The sequence below is a fragment of the Zootoca vivipara genome, chromosome 1, assembly GCF_963506605.1.
Source record: "Zootoca vivipara chromosome 1, rZooViv1.1, whole genome shotgun sequence".
Lineage (NCBI taxonomy): Eukaryota > Metazoa > Chordata > Lepidosauria > Squamata > Lacertidae > Zootoca > Zootoca vivipara.
The window spans coordinates 104,798,855-104,815,689 of record NC_083276.1 but is presented as its reverse complement, the minus strand read 5'-3'; the positions used below and the strand labels follow the sequence as shown (position 1 = coordinate 104,815,689).

The following is a 16,835-nucleotide window of genomic DNA, read 5'->3' as shown; positions in this document are numbered from 1 at the left end:
AAGGAGCTCTTGCTTGCTTGCTCGCTCCTGCCCCTAAAGCCATTGTTTCCTTTCCTGGCGGCGTCAATGGAAAAACCTCCCGCCGCCGCCTCCCTCCAGCTCCCCGGGCTGGGCCGGGCTATTTATACAGCTTGGCGCTGCCGTCACGGAGAGCGGCTTCGCTGACGGGGGAGCTGACGCTCTTGGCTGGCGGAGTCGGGCTTGCGGCGTCGCTGGGGCGGCTACAATGGACGCTCTGTGTGCGGCGGCGAGGGGACTCGGAAGAAGAAAGGAAGGAAGGAGAGATGAGTGGGAAGGAAGGAAGACACACACCCCCACCGAGGGCGCGCGCGCGTTTTTCGCTGCCTGCTACCAGCAGCACCCCCAGAAACACCGCGCGACTGCGAGAGCCCCCTGGAGGTGACCACTTGCCCCCCAGGGCTCTGGCGGGCCCAAGGGAGCTTTAGCCCCACTCCCCCGCCGGCACGCCTTTGATTGACAAGAAAGGAAGCGGGAATTATTAGCACGAAAAAGCCCCAGAAACAGGTAAGGAAGCGGGGAGTGTTGCATGCGGAGGAGCCACAGATCAAGCCGCAGGAAGCGGTCCTCAGTTGCAACAACCAGAACTTCTGAGAGCAAAAAAAAAGAAAAAGGAGAGAGGGAGGGGCTTGCTTTCCTTGTCCCCACCCTTAAACAAGCCCACTATTTCTTAGATCGAGGAAGCCTTTTCTCTTGGGGGAGGGGGAGCTTTTTGCAGCCACGCGGAGGATCCGTTTTAAGATCCACTGCACACCGGAAGGCGAGAGCGTGCTCTTTTCTTCCCTGGATGTTTCGCACACCGCGTATCAATGAAATTTGCGCACAAACCTGTTCTCTTTCCTCCTCCCCCTCCCCCACCTCCACTGCCTTTTCTCATTTCTCAGTAAAGCACTATCTGTATTCTGCTAGTATTCAACCTGCTCCTACTTCTCTCTCTCTCTGTCATTTTTCTTTAGTTAGTTCAATTTTGACAATAGTTTTCTGCGCAGCTGGATTTCCGCTGGGTGCAGATGTTGCTAATGGCAGCTTAAGCACGGATGGGCAGATAACATATGGAATGCAACATGTTGCCATATGGTTCCTTTAGCCTTTCACCTCCAAGAATATCAATCAAATATATTCTGGGAGGAAATTTAATGACTCTGAACAAGAAGATGAATTGCTTGGTAGAATTTATATTCCTTGACCTGAGACTTTATAAGACAGTAAGCAGATCTTGCAGGCTGTCTAGTAAGGATGTGAAATGAGATGCAGGAAGACTCCAAATGCTGTAAACATCTCTTATTTGTCAGCTGGGATCCTGTGAACTACCAGATATGTCACATGGCCTACTCTTCTGTAGTATAATTTGACGGTACTGTATAAAGAATAATTATGTTAAATGTAACCATGCAATATTATTGCCATCCTATTCTGTGTATTTCTTTCCATGTACCATTTTCTGGAAGGGGGAAAGAGCAGAAAGAATAGTAGTAAAGAATAAGAGCAGGATATTAAAAAAAAATAGAATTGATAGCAAATCTTTTCTATTTTCATTTAGAGCTACTTTTTCTGGGTGTTTTTAAAAATAAAAAAATACATATCTCTCTTGTTTCAGATGGACAAATATACTTATATCATCTAATCATACAAATTTAACTTTACAGAAAGCGGCTTGCTGTCCTCATAGAAGTATAAAAGGTATGTAATATATAGGCTTTAGTGAGCCAGACTTGTTCATTAGCAAATATATCTCGGCCTATTAAGTATGTTAAGCCTTTCCAAAACATTTTTTGACAATGGTGATATCCGTACTCAGAGCAAACCCATCAAAATCAATGGACTTAAGTAAATTGTTGATTGATTCTCATTAGTTTACTCTTACTTATTCGGATATCGCCCAGTGTTTATAGAATAACATTCCTTAGAATCCTATTGCCTTGGACAGTATTCCTAACATATCTGTTTTTGTTGCCTTTGTCTGCCACAGCTTCTATGCACTAACGTACAGTTAGAAGAAAAATACTATTCAGTCTTGAAATGAAGGTTCTGCAGAGCTCAAAGGCTGAGTTGCATGGCTGTACTCAGTCAGGTTGTCAAGCTTGCCGGGCAATACTACCCAAAGCGGCAATTGATTGTAATTTTTGTTTCTGACAGGCTGTAAAAGAGAGAGAAGAAGAATATTTTAGGACTAACAGCATTTAGAATTATTCTTACGTTGCTGCACATTTCCTTCCATTTATATTTTCAATGCATACAGTTCCTGCCCCAACATAGAGAAATGAAATAGTTGTTTACATTCCTTTCCACGTGGTACTGTAATTTATTACAAGGAATAGTATAAAAGTTGTTCAACATTGTATTATATTAGACTTTGCCAAACAGGATATTCATGCTTACTGCAATTCATGCTACAATCAATATCCAGTATCATAGCTGCCAAGTTATCCCTTTTTTACAGGGATTTTCCCTTATGCTGAATAGGCTTCCTCGCGAGAAAAGGGAAAACTTGGCAGCTATGTCCAGTATGTTTGAAGAATCATAGATGCTGATTTCTGCTGGCATAAAAAATGGTTAGTCTTAGTAAGGAAGGGAAAGTCATTTTCATTTTCAAAGTCCACTATGTGACTTCAGTAGGAGAGTGGACGAAGTTGTCCTTTTAGTTTGCAACCAAGTGTTCTTTCGGACTATTACATACTCAGGTCTGTGGGAACTGCCCCACGCAGCTACAGTCACTCAAAGTCTGGTTGCAATGCCTACATAATGAACTGTGCAAATAATTATTTCACACCTACAGGTGTAAAAAATGGACGTAGTAATGCCTGTGCTGCTAAAAATAGCAATATAGATCTGGTTTTAGAAGCACATAATCTATTCACATGAACACTTGTATCAACATCTTTAAACATTATTTCCCTATTTGCTCCATAAGAGTTTAAGGCCCAGCCCATGTGTAACAACAGCCGGATGGCTTCCTCTCTGTGAGGGACAGGGGATATCGCGAAGTCCCTCCCCTCCTGAGTTCAAGCCCGTCCCCGAGCAAAGGGGAAAGCAGGGAGAGTTCCGATTCCAGTGGGGAAGCAGGAAGTCGTGTCCGAGGCTCAGGCAAGGTAGAGGAGCCAGGGTCCCAGGTGGGACAGGAAGGGGCAAGCAAGGGGGGAAGACCCATCCCTCCAACTCCAGAATTACGCAGGAAGAGGAGGGGCAAGAGGATGGGTCTGCCAAAGCTTTTGTGTTGGAGAAAGACGCGCCAAAAGCCATTAGGAGGTTCTGAAACCGACTGACAACATCGCTCCGTGTAAATAGCAATGACTTGAGCACTGTAAATACGCAGCACCAATAAAAGAATAAAATGCAGAGCTGCGTAGCGTCGTTACTCTGAAGTAGTCCACTCCGGCCACTGTGACAGCAACCTCCTAATCATTTTTGGGCTACTTCGGAGTTGCCGGGATGAGCGTGTCCGAGGCGGAGAAGTGGCGGCAGATCGCTGAGCAAGCCCAGCTAGAACTGCAACAGCTGTCGCTGCAGGCGCAGGGAGAATTGAAGGCAGCTAAAGAGGAGACTAAGAAGGTCCAGGACGACCGGCTACAACTTGCGGAACAGGTGAGAGAGCTCCAGGAAAAAGAGCAGCATTTAAGGGCGGTGGCGGTAGACCTCCAAAACAAGCTGGATGCAGAGAAAAACAAGGCGGGAGGGGCTCCCCAAGTCCAAGTGCTGCCAGGAAGGAGAGCAGGGACCCTTGTAAGCAAGTTCAATGGAGACCCGAAGGAGTTTCAGGGCTTTGAGACTGAGATCGTGTATGCTCTTGAGCTGCACCAGAATGAGTTCCCCGATGATGAGCACAGAGTAGCATTTATTGTGGAACATCTCACCGGAGCAGCCAGGGAGTGGCTAAGACCATTAATCGCAACCAAGAATCCTTGCATGAAAAATGTCCAACAATTTCTAGAAGGTTTGAGGACGATGTATTCGTCCGATAGTCATTTGGACCAGACTAAGGAGGAACTGCATAATTTACGCCAAGGAAATATGACAGTTCGCGCATATTGGGCGAAATTCACCATGCTGGTGCACAGACTGGGGTGGGTTTTGGATTCGCCTCCCATGCAAGCTGCGTTTTACTTGGGTTTGAGCGAGGAGGTGAAGGATGAACTCTCGAGAGGTCCAAAGCCCAGTACTATGGATCAGCTGAGCAAAGCAGCTCTGGCGGTGGGGGTGAGGCAGGAATCCCGGTGGAACGACAAGCAAGCGACGCGCGCAAAGCGGGCTTGGTTCCCACGGTCGCAGGAGAAGCCACTCCCTCAACAACCCTTTCAGGCCACGCCTGGAGCCAGCCAGGACCAGGAGCCCATGCAGATTGATAGCGCGCGCGCGCGGGCTTTTCAAACCCCAGCGGCGCCAAGACGCAAGGAGGGAAGGGGCGGGAATTGCTTTCTCTGCAACTCACCCCAGCATCTCGTCAGAGACTGCCCACATCGCAGGGAGTGGCAAGGAAAGGCGGGAACGGTGGTGCCCTCCCCCACTGACGCAGCACCACAGCAGGGAAACGGGAAAGCCTGGCTGCAGGAGACAAGGGGCAGCAGCCAGGCACAGTCAGCAGACAACAGCCCCAGCCCGCCCACCCGCACAGAGAGATGCAGGGCCAGCCCACCCCTCCCAGAGCAGGAGTGGTTCTAGAAGTGACGCTAACGCTCCCAAATGGCTATCCCCTGACGGTCCTCGCCTTAATTGACAGTGGGGCGTCCGCCAACTTCTTCTCGAGAAGCTTTGCAGAAGAGCACCAAATCCAGCTTTTGCAGTTGGATTTTCCTCTGCACGTAGCAACCATTGACGGCAGGGAGCTGCTGGGAGGGGCCATCACACATCAAACCCCCCCCATGAGAATGACGGTGGGAAGGCACTCAGAGACACTGGCGTTCAACGTCACCACCATCTCAGACCCCCCCATCGTCTTGGGCATGAGCTGGCTGGCGCGCCACGACCCCTCCATCAGTTGGCACCAGAGGTGCATCACGTTTGGGTCAGACTTTTGTCTGGAACATTGCATGCAGCACCAACCAGGGGAGGGGCCTCCGATAGCCACGGTGGCCACCATGCATATCAAAGGGGGTGAGGCAATACCCAAGCAGTACTGGGACCTGCAGGAGGTCTTCAGCGAAGCGGAGTCCGACCACCTACCCCCGCACAGGCCTTTTGACTGCCAGATCAACCTGGTGCCAGGGGCGACGATACCCCCAGCCAAGCTGTACGCCATGTCAGACCAGGAGCTGGAGGATCTGCGCGCTTTCATCGACAAGAACCTCAAGCGGGGGTTCATAAGGGAAAGCAAGGCAGCAGGGGGCAGCCCGGTCTTCTGGGTGGACAAGAAAGACACGCAACAGCGCCGTCTTGTGGTGGACTTTAGACGGCTGAATTCGGTGACAGAGCCCGTGGCTTTCCCCATGCCCAGAGTGGATGATCTCCTGACAGCGGCACGCAGGGGCAAGATTTTCACCAAGCTGGACCTAAGGGGGGCGTACAACTTGATCAGGATCCGGGAAGGAGATGAATGGAAAACCACGATGTTCACGCCTCTGGGCTCTTTTGAATATCTGGTGATGCCCTTCGGTTTGCAAGGGGGCTCAGCATGCTTCCAGGCCTTCATGCACCACGTCCTGGGGTCCCTCCTCTTCAGGAAATGCTTGGTCTTCCTAGATGACATCCTTATCTACTCGAATGACCCAGTGCAGCATGTGAAAGATGTCAGAGAGGTGTTGCAACGCCTGAAGGAGCACCACCTGTATGTGAAGCTGGAGAAGTGCAAGTTTCACACCAAAGAGGTGGACTTCCTGGGCTACAAGCTGTCAGACAAGGGGCTGGCGATGGACAAGGACAAGGTGCAGGCCATCCTGGACTGGCACAGCCCCAGGACGCGCAAAGATGCCCAACGCCTACTAGGCTTCGCTAACTTCTACAGGAAGTTCATCAAGAACTTCTCTCGCGTTACGGCTCCCATCACGGACTGCCTGAGAGGCAAGCAGAAGTTCAAGTGGACACCAGAGGCGCAAGCAGCGTTCGAAAGCCTCAAGAGAGTGTTCGCCTCAGACCAAAACCTGTTCCATGTGGTGCAGGACGCGCCCCTACGCATTGAGACAGATGCTTCTGAAAAAGCTGTGGGCGCAATTTTGTTGCAACTGGACGCCAACAGGGAGTGGAGACCCTGTGCCTTCTTCTCCAGGAAGCTGACACAGCCTGAACGCAACTACACAGTGTTTGATAGGGAACTTCTTGCGATCTACGCTGCGTTCCAGCACTGGCGACACTTCCTGGTGGGCGCGAAGCACCCCATCCAGGTGTGCACAGACCACAAGAACCTGGAGTTCTGGAGAACTGCCAGGGTGCTCAACCAGCGGCAGATACGGTGGGCAGAGTTCTTCTCGAACTTCAACTTCTCCATCCACTACATCCCGGGGGAGCAGAATGTCAGGGCGGATGCCCTCTCCCGCAAGCCAGAGTACATGGAGGAGGAGGCGCCACCAGCCCCAAGGCACATTTTCCCCCCGTCGGCATGGTCCTGCGGAGCAGCTGTGGTGAGCGAGGCAGAACTCACAGCACTGACGGCAGCGGATGAATTTGCCAACCGCATCTTCAGAGAACTGAGAGGGGGGAGGGAGCAGGCAAAAGACTTTGCAGAACGCAGAGGGCTGCTTTTCTACAAGGGTGCGCTGTACCTACCCACCACCCAGCTTCGACGTACGGTCCTCAAGCAGATGCACGACAACCCTACAGCGGGGCATTTTGGAAGGGACAAAACCGCTCACCTAGTCATGAGACACTTCTGGTGGCCAGGGGTGCGGGAAGATGTTCGAGACTATGTAAGGGGCTGTACCACCTGCCAGCGGGCGAAGGTGGTCAGAGCAGCGCCACCAGGGTTGCTGGAGCCCTTAGCCACACCACACAGGCCGTGGGAAGTGGTGTCCATGGACTTCATCACAGATCTGCCTTCGTCCAGGGGTAAGACTGCAGTGTTGGTGGTGGTGGACCTTATGTCCAAAATGTGTCACTTTATACCGTGTGCCAGGGCAGTCTCGGCAGAAGAGACAGCCAAACTGTTTGTTGATCACATTTTCAGACTGCATGGATTACCTTTAAGGGTTATTTCGGATCGTGGCCGCCAATTTGTTTCCAGGTTCTGGCGGCGGCTCATGAACCTCCTGCAGGTGGAGGTCAGCTTGTCGACGGCTAGACACCCGCAGACCAACGGACAAGCGGAGAGGGTCAACGCCATTCTGCAGCAGTACCTGAGATGCTACGTCAGCCAGCGGCAAACGGACTGGGTGGATCGCTTGCCACTAGCAGAATTTGCCTACAACAATGCAGTGCACGTCTCCACAGGGGTGTCGCCCTTTAAGGCCAATTACGGGCGCGACCTCAGATCTTTCCCAGAGAGGGAGAGGGAGGAGGAGGAGGAGGAGGGCCCACAGGCTGAGGATTGGGCAGAGGAACTGGAGACGGTGCACCAGCAGCTCAGAGAACACTTGGAGAGGGCCAAGGAAGCGTACAAAAAGGGGGCAGATCGCCACAGGCGACAAGGGGAGGTCATCAGGGTGGGGGACAAGGTGTGGTTGTCCTCGGAGGGCCTTCCCACCAGAGGGAGGTGCAAAAAGCTGGCACCCAAAAGGCTGGGCCCCTTCACGGTCACGCAACAGGTAAACCCGGTGGCATACAGGCTGGCACTGCCAGAGGACATGAGGGTGCATCCAGTGTTTCATAGATCGCTGCTGTCGCCGTACAGGGAAAGCAGCAGGCTCCGAGACAGCGAACAAACCCCCGAGGGAGGGGGGGAGAGGGAAGGCAGGGAGCAACTCAATGAGGCCACGGCCATCCTGGATTCAAGGTGGGGGGTGGGGGGACTGGAGTACCTCATGGCATGGGAGGATGCTCCACCGTCCCAGAATGAATGGGTCCCAGCCACTCAGATACAGGAGGAATTCTTGGTGGAAGAATTTCACGCCCTCTTTCCCCACAGACCCAAGCCCTGGCACATGGAAAGGGAGGGGGAGGAGGAGGAGGCACGGGAGAGCAGCTCACCATGGCGCTGGGAAGCGGAGTTTGAGGAACCAGAGGATGAGGTATGGGTGTCACCGAGATCCACCCAGTCAGAGGAAGGAGCAGATTGGCAGAACGTTTTTACCCCCACCAGCTCTGACGCCACGGACTTTTTGGGATTCCCGTCCGCCCAGGCGGAAGGGGGGGGCTCGCAGGACTGGGGGGAGGTATTCACACCAACGGGCTCGGAGAGCACTGAGTTCTTAGGCTTCCAGTCGTCACCGACACATGGGGGGGGCCTGGGGAGGGGTGAAGGAGAGCTTGGGAGGGGGGTGGATGTGAGGGACAGGGGATATCGCGAAGTCCCTCCCCTCCTGAGTTCAAGCCCGTCCCCGAGCAAAGGGGAAAGCAGGGAGAGTTCCGATTCCAGTGGGGAAGCAGGAAGTCGTGTCCGAGGCTCAGGCAAGGTAGAGGAGCCAGGGTCCCAGGTGGGACAGGAAGGGGCAAGCAAGGGGGGAAGACCCATCCCTCCAACTCCAGAATTACGCAGGAAGAGGAGGGGCAAGAGGATGGGTCTGCCAAAGCTTTTGTGTTGGAGAAAGACGCGCCAAAAGCCATTAGGAGGTTCTGAAACCGACTGACAACATCGCTCCGTGTAAATAGCAATGACTTGAGCACTGTAAATACGCAGCACCAATAAAAGAATAAAATGCAGAGCTGCGTAGCGTCGTTACTCTGAAGTAGTCCACTCCGGCCACTGTGACACTCTCCATTGCAAAATGCCCTCAGGAGGAAACTGTGCAGCAGAGGAGGACTTGGAATCCCTACCCCTCCACTCCAGCCTTCTCTAGTGAGGATGCTTTGCAATGCAGAAGAAGCCACTGGGCTCACATTGCAGTTTAGTGGAGAAACCCCTTTGGGTAAACGTCTACAATTGAATTGGAGCCAGTAAAAGCCTTTTGAGGAGCTCTGTTGTCATGTATACAAACAATGCAGGATTATTTATCTCAAAAGCCCTACTTACCGTATATTCCTGCGTACAAGACTACTTTTTAACCCAGCATAATCTTCTCAAAAGTCGGGGGTCGTCTTATACGTACAGTATATCCCAAACTATATTTTAACTGGAAAAGTTGGGGGTTGTCTTATATGCCCAGTCATCTTATACGCCGGAATATGCGGTACCTTTCATGGTCATAGTTGTGCAGTCCTGACATAGATAAAGAATTTAGTTAATGAGAAGTTTTTCTTTAAATAAGTATAACAGGCATGTCCAACAGGTAGATTGTGATCTACCAGTAGATCACTGGATTTCTGTGGTAGATCACTGCTAGATCACTGGCACCCCTAAAAAAAGCTCACCCAAAATTTTCCTTCTCCCTAAAAAAAGCTGAACTATGACCTAAAGCCCTAAACAAAAATGGGCCTCCCTCCCTCCTAAAAGAAGCTCAACAAGTTTGACCTAACCCCCCCCCAAAAAAACAGGGCTTCCCTTCCTTAAAAAAACTCAACAGCTTTGACCTGAACCCCCCCCCCAAAAAAGGGGGTAGATCACTCCCAGTTTTTAACTCTGTGAGTAGATCAGAGTCTCTTGGGAGTTGGCCACCCCTGAAGTATAAGATTGGACTCCATTAAGTGCTTGGCTGCAGAACCAGTCATTTAAAGGAACAGAAAACCATTATTAGTTGGAAGCATCCTAACAAGCTGAAGCGGAAATTGCTCTTAGTGAAACGTCAGGAAAAAATAGTTATGAATTTTAATATGCACCTTCCAAAACAGACCTTCAGTTGGCCCAGGAAATTTCATCATTCATGGTTTTTATCTACTAAACTGTCAGACAGGAATGCTGATGACACAAGTGCTTATGTCTTTCATCGTGAAGGGAAGCAGAGCAAACCAGAAAGAATCTGAACGTTGGTTGCGTATTGTGGATTCTAAATGCACAGGTTCACCCGTAAGCCTTACTCTGATTTCATTACAACCACAGCTGCTGTCTTCCTGACATATTAATATTTCAGCGTTCCTGCTTTTCACGTTGATATATTAGCTATCTTAATAAGTGATTGCATTTGTGAAAGATGCTAATGTTGTGGTGTTCTCTCCCTCCTCCCAACAGAACAGAATATATTTGCATGTAGTTTTGACTTCTAAAGTTGTTCTAAAACATCATTCCACATATGACCTGTAAGGTTACATGTGCTTAGGCAATCTCTCTCCCATATAGAATTATTGGATTTTTAGTGGGAGAAAGTTCTGGACTACGGCACAAAATGTGAAAGTGTACTTGGTAGTTAATACTTTCAACAGATGGCTGATATTTTTTAATTGTGTCCTGTGTTCTAGTATTTAGATACCAGAATGTAGAATTTTGCTGCATCTATAAAACTGTTTGCATTTATTTAACATAGGCTTCTTTTTGAGCATGGAGCCATGAGTGTTTGTTCTCCCTGTCTTTTTTTTCACATCATTACTCTGATACTGCTTGATTAGCTCCCTCCCCAGTCATGATTGGTAATTAAAATAGGCATTAAAATTAGTCACTTAGCAATTTTGCTGTTCAATTGGCAATTAAATTACTTAATTGCAATTAAAGTCCTAATTTTAATTGGCAAAATGATAGATGTAGATTTAAGATAATATGTATAAATACTTTAATAAGTGTCTATATAAGGATTACTTAATTACCCAACTTCAAGTTTATGTTGTTAACTTCAGAACTTTAAAATGAGCAATGAAATTTTATATTATATCTATTCTAAAGATATGGTAATTAGCATGTGACTTATCACTATAAGGGCCCAGCTATAAATAAGTTCTAAAAATGTACAAGAAGGGCATAGGATAGCCAATATAACAAGCATCGAGGCACAGGTATGCCTTTTGCTTGGAAGCACCATTTAATCAATAGCACTTACGTATTAGTAATTATGTTTAGGATGGAAGGGTTACACAAAATCTAGTAAATTTCTCAATGGAAAGAGAGGTGGGATTACTGAAACACAGAGCATTCCTCTTCCAAATAATTCATATAATGCATCAATAATTTGAGATATTTTACTAGCTGCCTTTTTGTTGGTGTTTAGCTTTGATGTGCTACTGAGACCCAAGCACCAGAAAAAAATGCAGTTGAGTTTTGCATTTTAGAAGCAAACCCTGCAAATGCACCATGGCCTGGAGGATACGGTGCTCTTCATTTTAAGTAGTGTAAAATAGGGAACTTGGCAGATGCCTCATTTTCTGCAGGGGTAACTTACTGAATTTCTCTTTTATACACAACTATTAAAGAAACAGGAGCTCTTTCTCCATTTTCATCCATCACACACAACTTCCTCCTGAAGACCTGCTTTTATCAGTCTCAGTTTTATGCTTCTCGCAAATAAAGCTTTAGATAAAATATTGGAAAGCAAAAGCCATAATAATTTGAAAATATAGCTTTGTCAGTAACAAAGAACTAGAGTTTTTGGGTTTTGGTTGGATTTTATTTTTTAGAGTCCAATAGCACCAAATCTAACATTCATCAATGGTGTTGTTAACTGTGTATCTCATGCATTTCTGCTTCATGGAAATTCTGCCTTTTCATAATCTGCCCCGGGGCGAAGCATAATTTGTAATGCAGTATTAGCAGCTAATGCCGATAAGGTAATGTGTATCAATCTTTACATAAAGCATAATAGAGTGGTTTGTTTGTTTTAAATGATTCAAAATAAAACATGTATTACAAACTTCAAGTGGAAAGTTGCATCTTCTATATTGATTCATTTATATTTGGCGTATAAATTGTTTTTTACTCTTGTAATAACTAGTCATTTTGTGTTCGTTTTCACATTGTGAAATTTCCCAGCATACAAAAAATAACCCCATTAATGCCTTTGTCTTAAAAGTGTTTACATTTTAAGTGAAATTAATGGAACAACAGAGGTCAAATAATGGTGCTTAAATCTGAGTGTAAGATAAAACAAGAAAGTATGCGTTACTCGGATGGTAAGCAAATGTGTTGGCAGTTGGATGCCAGGCTGCAGTGAGGCCCATTTTGTTGAGATTGCATCCAACCAGCCTTACTCAGAGTAGACCAATTGAAATCAATAGCCATGGCTAGTTTCAGCCCATTTATTTCAGTGGGTTTGCTGACTTGGACAGTCAGATACAACCCAAACTGCCTAATCTTGCAGTCCACTTAGAAGGTACTGTAAAGACACTAAATTCAATGCAGCTTGAGTAAATATGCATAGAATTGCCCTGCCACATACTTTATCAAATCCACCATTACAAAAAGCCACAAAATGGTCTGATCTGAGAGCATATGTTGGTGTTTAAGTTAAGCTGGCCACAGAAGGATCACAGTGTTTGGATGAAACTGCCCAGAGTTTCCCCCAGAAACCACTCTGAATTTCCTGAAGAATTCGCATAAAAGAAAGGCGCAACCCTTGTGAGATTAGGAAGATAGGTTCCACTGAAATCAGTGAGGCTTGGTACAGTATATGGAATTGAGGTGTAAATTCTGTAACAACGGGGGAATGTTTTTCCTTCTTAATATTTAATATTAAGAATGTAACATACACACTCGAAATACCTATGCTAGATTGTCAGTCAAACACAAAGCAGTACATTTACATTTTAAAAACTAGTATGACCATAGTTTGCCCATACTGCATTTCTTCTGTCAGTAAAGAGAGATGAGCTGTCTTTTTCTGGGTCTCATTTGCGGGGTTGGAAATTAGTAATTGCCCACAACGCATGTGAATAATTATGAATCTGTATATCAACAAAATGCTATTGCAGGGTCTTTACACTGAAATATGATAGTCTGATGTTGTAGCGATTTCTTTGTGATGGAACAGGAAGCCTTGATAGCATAAATGCTTAGGCGCCAGATCCCACAGTCACGCTGATAATAGCGCTTCTTGTTATAACACAAATAATATAGCATTCCTTAACAGTTACTCAGGGCAATAAACACACGCACACACACCCATTTTAAATAATTATTTAAACTAAAAATTAACACCATGCCATAAAGTATATTGACAATGGTGGGCTATCCCATGATATAACACAGTAAAATAGTTTTTATAACATAGTAAAATAATATTTCAAAATCCTTGTGTAGACAAGGTTTTCATAAATCCAAAAGTGCTTATTGCCATTCAAGCCCTTTTGTATTATAACAAATGCTTCTCTGATACTTTTATTAAGTATTCTCAACCAAAACTGACGAATCTACAAGTCAATAACATCCAAGGAAATAATAACTACTGTTTCAGTGACCCAAAAATGCAGGCATTTGATACTGAGATACGTAATATGTAGAGCTCTTATCTTCTGGAGAAAGTATTCCAAAGCACGTTAGAAACCTCACTCGGATTTTATTAGGCCGTTCCAAATACACTTGCTTGTATTGATTGTTAAGCCGAGCCCTCTACCGCCAGGATTGCAGAAATGCAGTAGCTAATGGTTGTAATTGGCCAACTTCACCAGGGTTTAAGAGGGAAACGCGAGAACAGGTTTAGCGACCTTTTGTTTGTTCCGGCCCGGGTGAACTCCCCTCCCCCTCCCCCTCTGTATGGTCCTATGCTATCCTATGCTATGCTTTAAAAAAATCAGACCAAGAAAGAAAGAAAGAAAGAAAGAAAGAAAGAAAGAAAGAAAGAAAGAAAGAAAGAAAGAAAGAAAGAAAGAAAGAAAGAAAGAAAGAAAGAAAGAAAGAAAGAAAGAAATGCTTAATTTGTGAAACCTTCGCAGTAGGGTTAGGTGCCAGGCGGATGGGTCAAACTTCAAGCAACTGTAAAGACAGTTTCTGTTTTTAGAAGGACTGCTGAAGATAAAACAAGCACCGATCATTTCTACTATAAACAAACATAAGAAGAAAAAACTTTCGCGACTAGAGTTGGCTCAATACAAGATACCCAAGTCATAAGGTGGAAGGACAGATAGGTATCTATCTCAATAGTTTTTGAGAAGGTGTTCCCCCAAAGGGATCGCAGTGTAGTTTAGGGCCATATAGGCAGAAAGTTGTACCCCTGGGTGCCCGGGGTAGCCAGCTGCTGCTACTGCCAAGATAAGTGCCGAGCCCCACCCACATCTGGAAGAAAGTTGATACAAAAGCGGTAAGTAAACAGCGCTCGCGCTGATAGGCACACAGACATCAAGGGCTGCTGCCGTCTTTGTAGTCCCATCTGCCGTATGGAAACCCTTAAAGCCATCGTGCCCAGCTCCTTGCGCGCGCGCGCGCACACACACACACGGTTGTTGGGAGTGGGGAGGGGTTGGGCAAGCAAAACGTCTCACCGAAAAGAAATAAAAATAAAAGAAAGCAAGGGGGAGGGAAGGTTCGCAGTCTCTCAAAGCCGAGGCCAGGAAAAGGTATAAAAATACCCCCCGTTTTCTGGCTGCTTTCGAGTTTCCGATTCGGGGAGCCTTAAAATAGCCCAGCCCACTGGCAGGCTGTTGCTTCCCCCTCTCTCCGCGCAATGGAGCAGCAGCCACCGCCGGGCCAAGCTGCTTGGGCGCTGCTGCTGCCGCCGCCGCGGCTATTTTTGGCGCATCCCGACCCTGTTGCGTCAATGGCACCGTCCCCTTGCGTCACGCGCGGCCCCGCCCCCTTCTGCCTGCTCTCCCCTCCCCACTCTCACTTTTTCCCTTTCGTTCGCTCCAGCCCACGGGCGGCGGCTGACGCGGCTGGGCTCGTGCTTTCCCCCTCCCTCCTCCTCCTCCCCGCCCCGCCCCGCCCTCTGGCTGCCTCTCGCCCGGGCCAGCAGTAGCAGCAGCAGCAAAAGGAGGAGGAGAACTTAAGGTGGCCGGTCAGCGTTCACCCCCCCCCCCGCACACGACGCACACTTCCTTCCCCCGGAGCCCCACCACCACCACCCGCGTGCCTCCCTGCGAAACTCCCTCGTGCTATTTATAGAGTTCCTAAAAATAGCACGGGGTAAGGGGGGCCGGGGGGGAGGAGGCTTGGCCGGTCCGGGAGGGAATCCCGCTCGGCCCATATACACCCTTCACCCCACTCTCAGCAAAACAAGGGAGGGGGGATTTTCAGGCCGTCGGGGATATCCTTCCAATTCCAACTTGGGTAAGGAAAAAAAAAAAGATGTCCAGGTCTTCTGCGGGGAAGACCGCTCGAAGTAGCCACCGGGTGACCAGATTGCCCCAAGGTAAATAAAAAGGAACAGGTCGGTCTTCTTAACCAAAGCTGAGGATCTGCTCGAGGAAACGCTTACCTTGGCAGGATCTTTCCGGAGACCTGGCCATTAAGTAGCCGATTTCCACAACTATCTCCCTCCTTCCCCGCTCTTTAGCTTGTCCCAGGTTTCCACACACAGCACTGCTAAGCCCCCGTCGTCACCCTCCCCACGTGTAAGATCAGGTCAAACCTTGGCAGTTTAGGAGCAAGGGCTTGGTGTCACGCCATAGGCAGGGTAGATATGGGCGTAGCCAAGGGGCGGCAGGAAGGGCAGGTGCCCCCCCAAATAAATACAAACCAATACGAATTTCAGGTTCTGACACCCCCTAACAAAAGCCTACCTTTACCCTAATCAAAAATCCTGGCTACACCCATTAGGGTAGAATAATAGAAATGTACAGTTGCAGTGCAGGAAAATTTTGCCCAGGGTGGGGCTCGAACCCATGACCAACTGAGTTATCTCTCAGGGGTGGGTGCGTGTGGGCGTTTTAGGGTGGGGGGATTGACACTTTCTGGTCATTTTTCTCCACCTGGAATATTGAGGGGGGGTGGGCCCGGGGGGTGGGCCCGGGGGCGCAGGGGGAAGGAAAGAGGAGACGCCTGTGAATCGCCCCCCCCCCATTTTTGGCTGCTTGGGGCTCTGGGAAAGCAGGGGGTGGAGTGGGCACGGGGCTCCCTCGACGAGCAACTTTTCCAGCTCAGGAAGTGATGGCTTGTGCCTTCTCCTTTAGCCCCTGCCCCGCCTGCCCCTGCTAATACTTGCTCCCTGGCCATTGGCACTGCCCACTCGGAGAGCATCCGTCCCGGTGGCTCACTGTGGCAAGCAAGCCCGAAGAAAAAGTGCGGAGGAGCAGGCAAGACCTATGTCTCCCACCCCACCCCACCCTTCAAGGCAGCAAGTCCCTAGTTGGAGAAGCCCTTACTCACAAGCAAGCCTCGCTGGGGCACGTCCAGTGCAACCTTAGACGTGTTTCATCGGAAGTAAGGCTCGCTCGCGCTCCCTTCAGCGAAGCTGGGTGTGCTTAGTTAGGGCTGCAGCCTCGATCCCGAGGAAGTATGTCCGAATCCTGAACATCGTCCCACTTTTCCTTCACCAAACACTCACGCACGCATCCTTATTCCTTGCCCTGCTTCTGCGATATTTGCAAACGGGTCTCCCCCTCCCCCGCAGGACTGGAGCAAATTCTTCTGCATAACATTGTGTCATGTGTTTGTCGTTCCCCATCTATGTAGTAAGGAGGAAAGACGGCACATGTTCCTCAAGCATGAACTTTCCCCAAAGACCGATGGATTCCTCTTCTCCACATCTCTCTCCCCTCCCTCGCCCCCTTGCGCGCACACACTTCTTCAGAAATGATACATTTTGCAAAGTTGAAAAGAAAAGAAAGAAGAGCAGCTAAGGACTCGGAGTGATGCTTCGGGACGTAAATCGGACTAGGGACTGATTGTGCAACCTGTTGCATGCGTTGTCTCAGCTTTTAAAAGGGGATGGACTGGCTGCGTCAACGCATTCCTGGTTCTTTACCTGTCAAATGCCCCGCTCGGAGAAGCAGCACGTGGAGGGGGAGGGCGGATCCGGGATAAGAGACGCTAAAGAGTTTCTGATAGAAAGATGAGTCAATTAAAGATG

The 16,835-nt window shown here is 48.5% G+C and overlaps 1 protein-coding gene across 1 annotated transcript in view; it reads right to left on the bottom strand.

Moving 5' to 3' along the window:
• GPD2 (glycerol-3-phosphate dehydrogenase 2) overlaps positions 1 to 15,311 on the bottom strand; it is a 134,849-nt gene extending 119,538 nt beyond the window's left edge. Inside the window, exon 1 of the mRNA XM_060279958.1 lies at positions 15,243 to 15,311. The gene's annotated coding sequence lies outside the window, so the exon portion shown is untranslated. The remainder of the gene's footprint in view (positions 1 to 15,242) is intronic.
• Between the last annotated feature and the right edge of the window lie 1,524 nt (positions 15,312 to 16,835).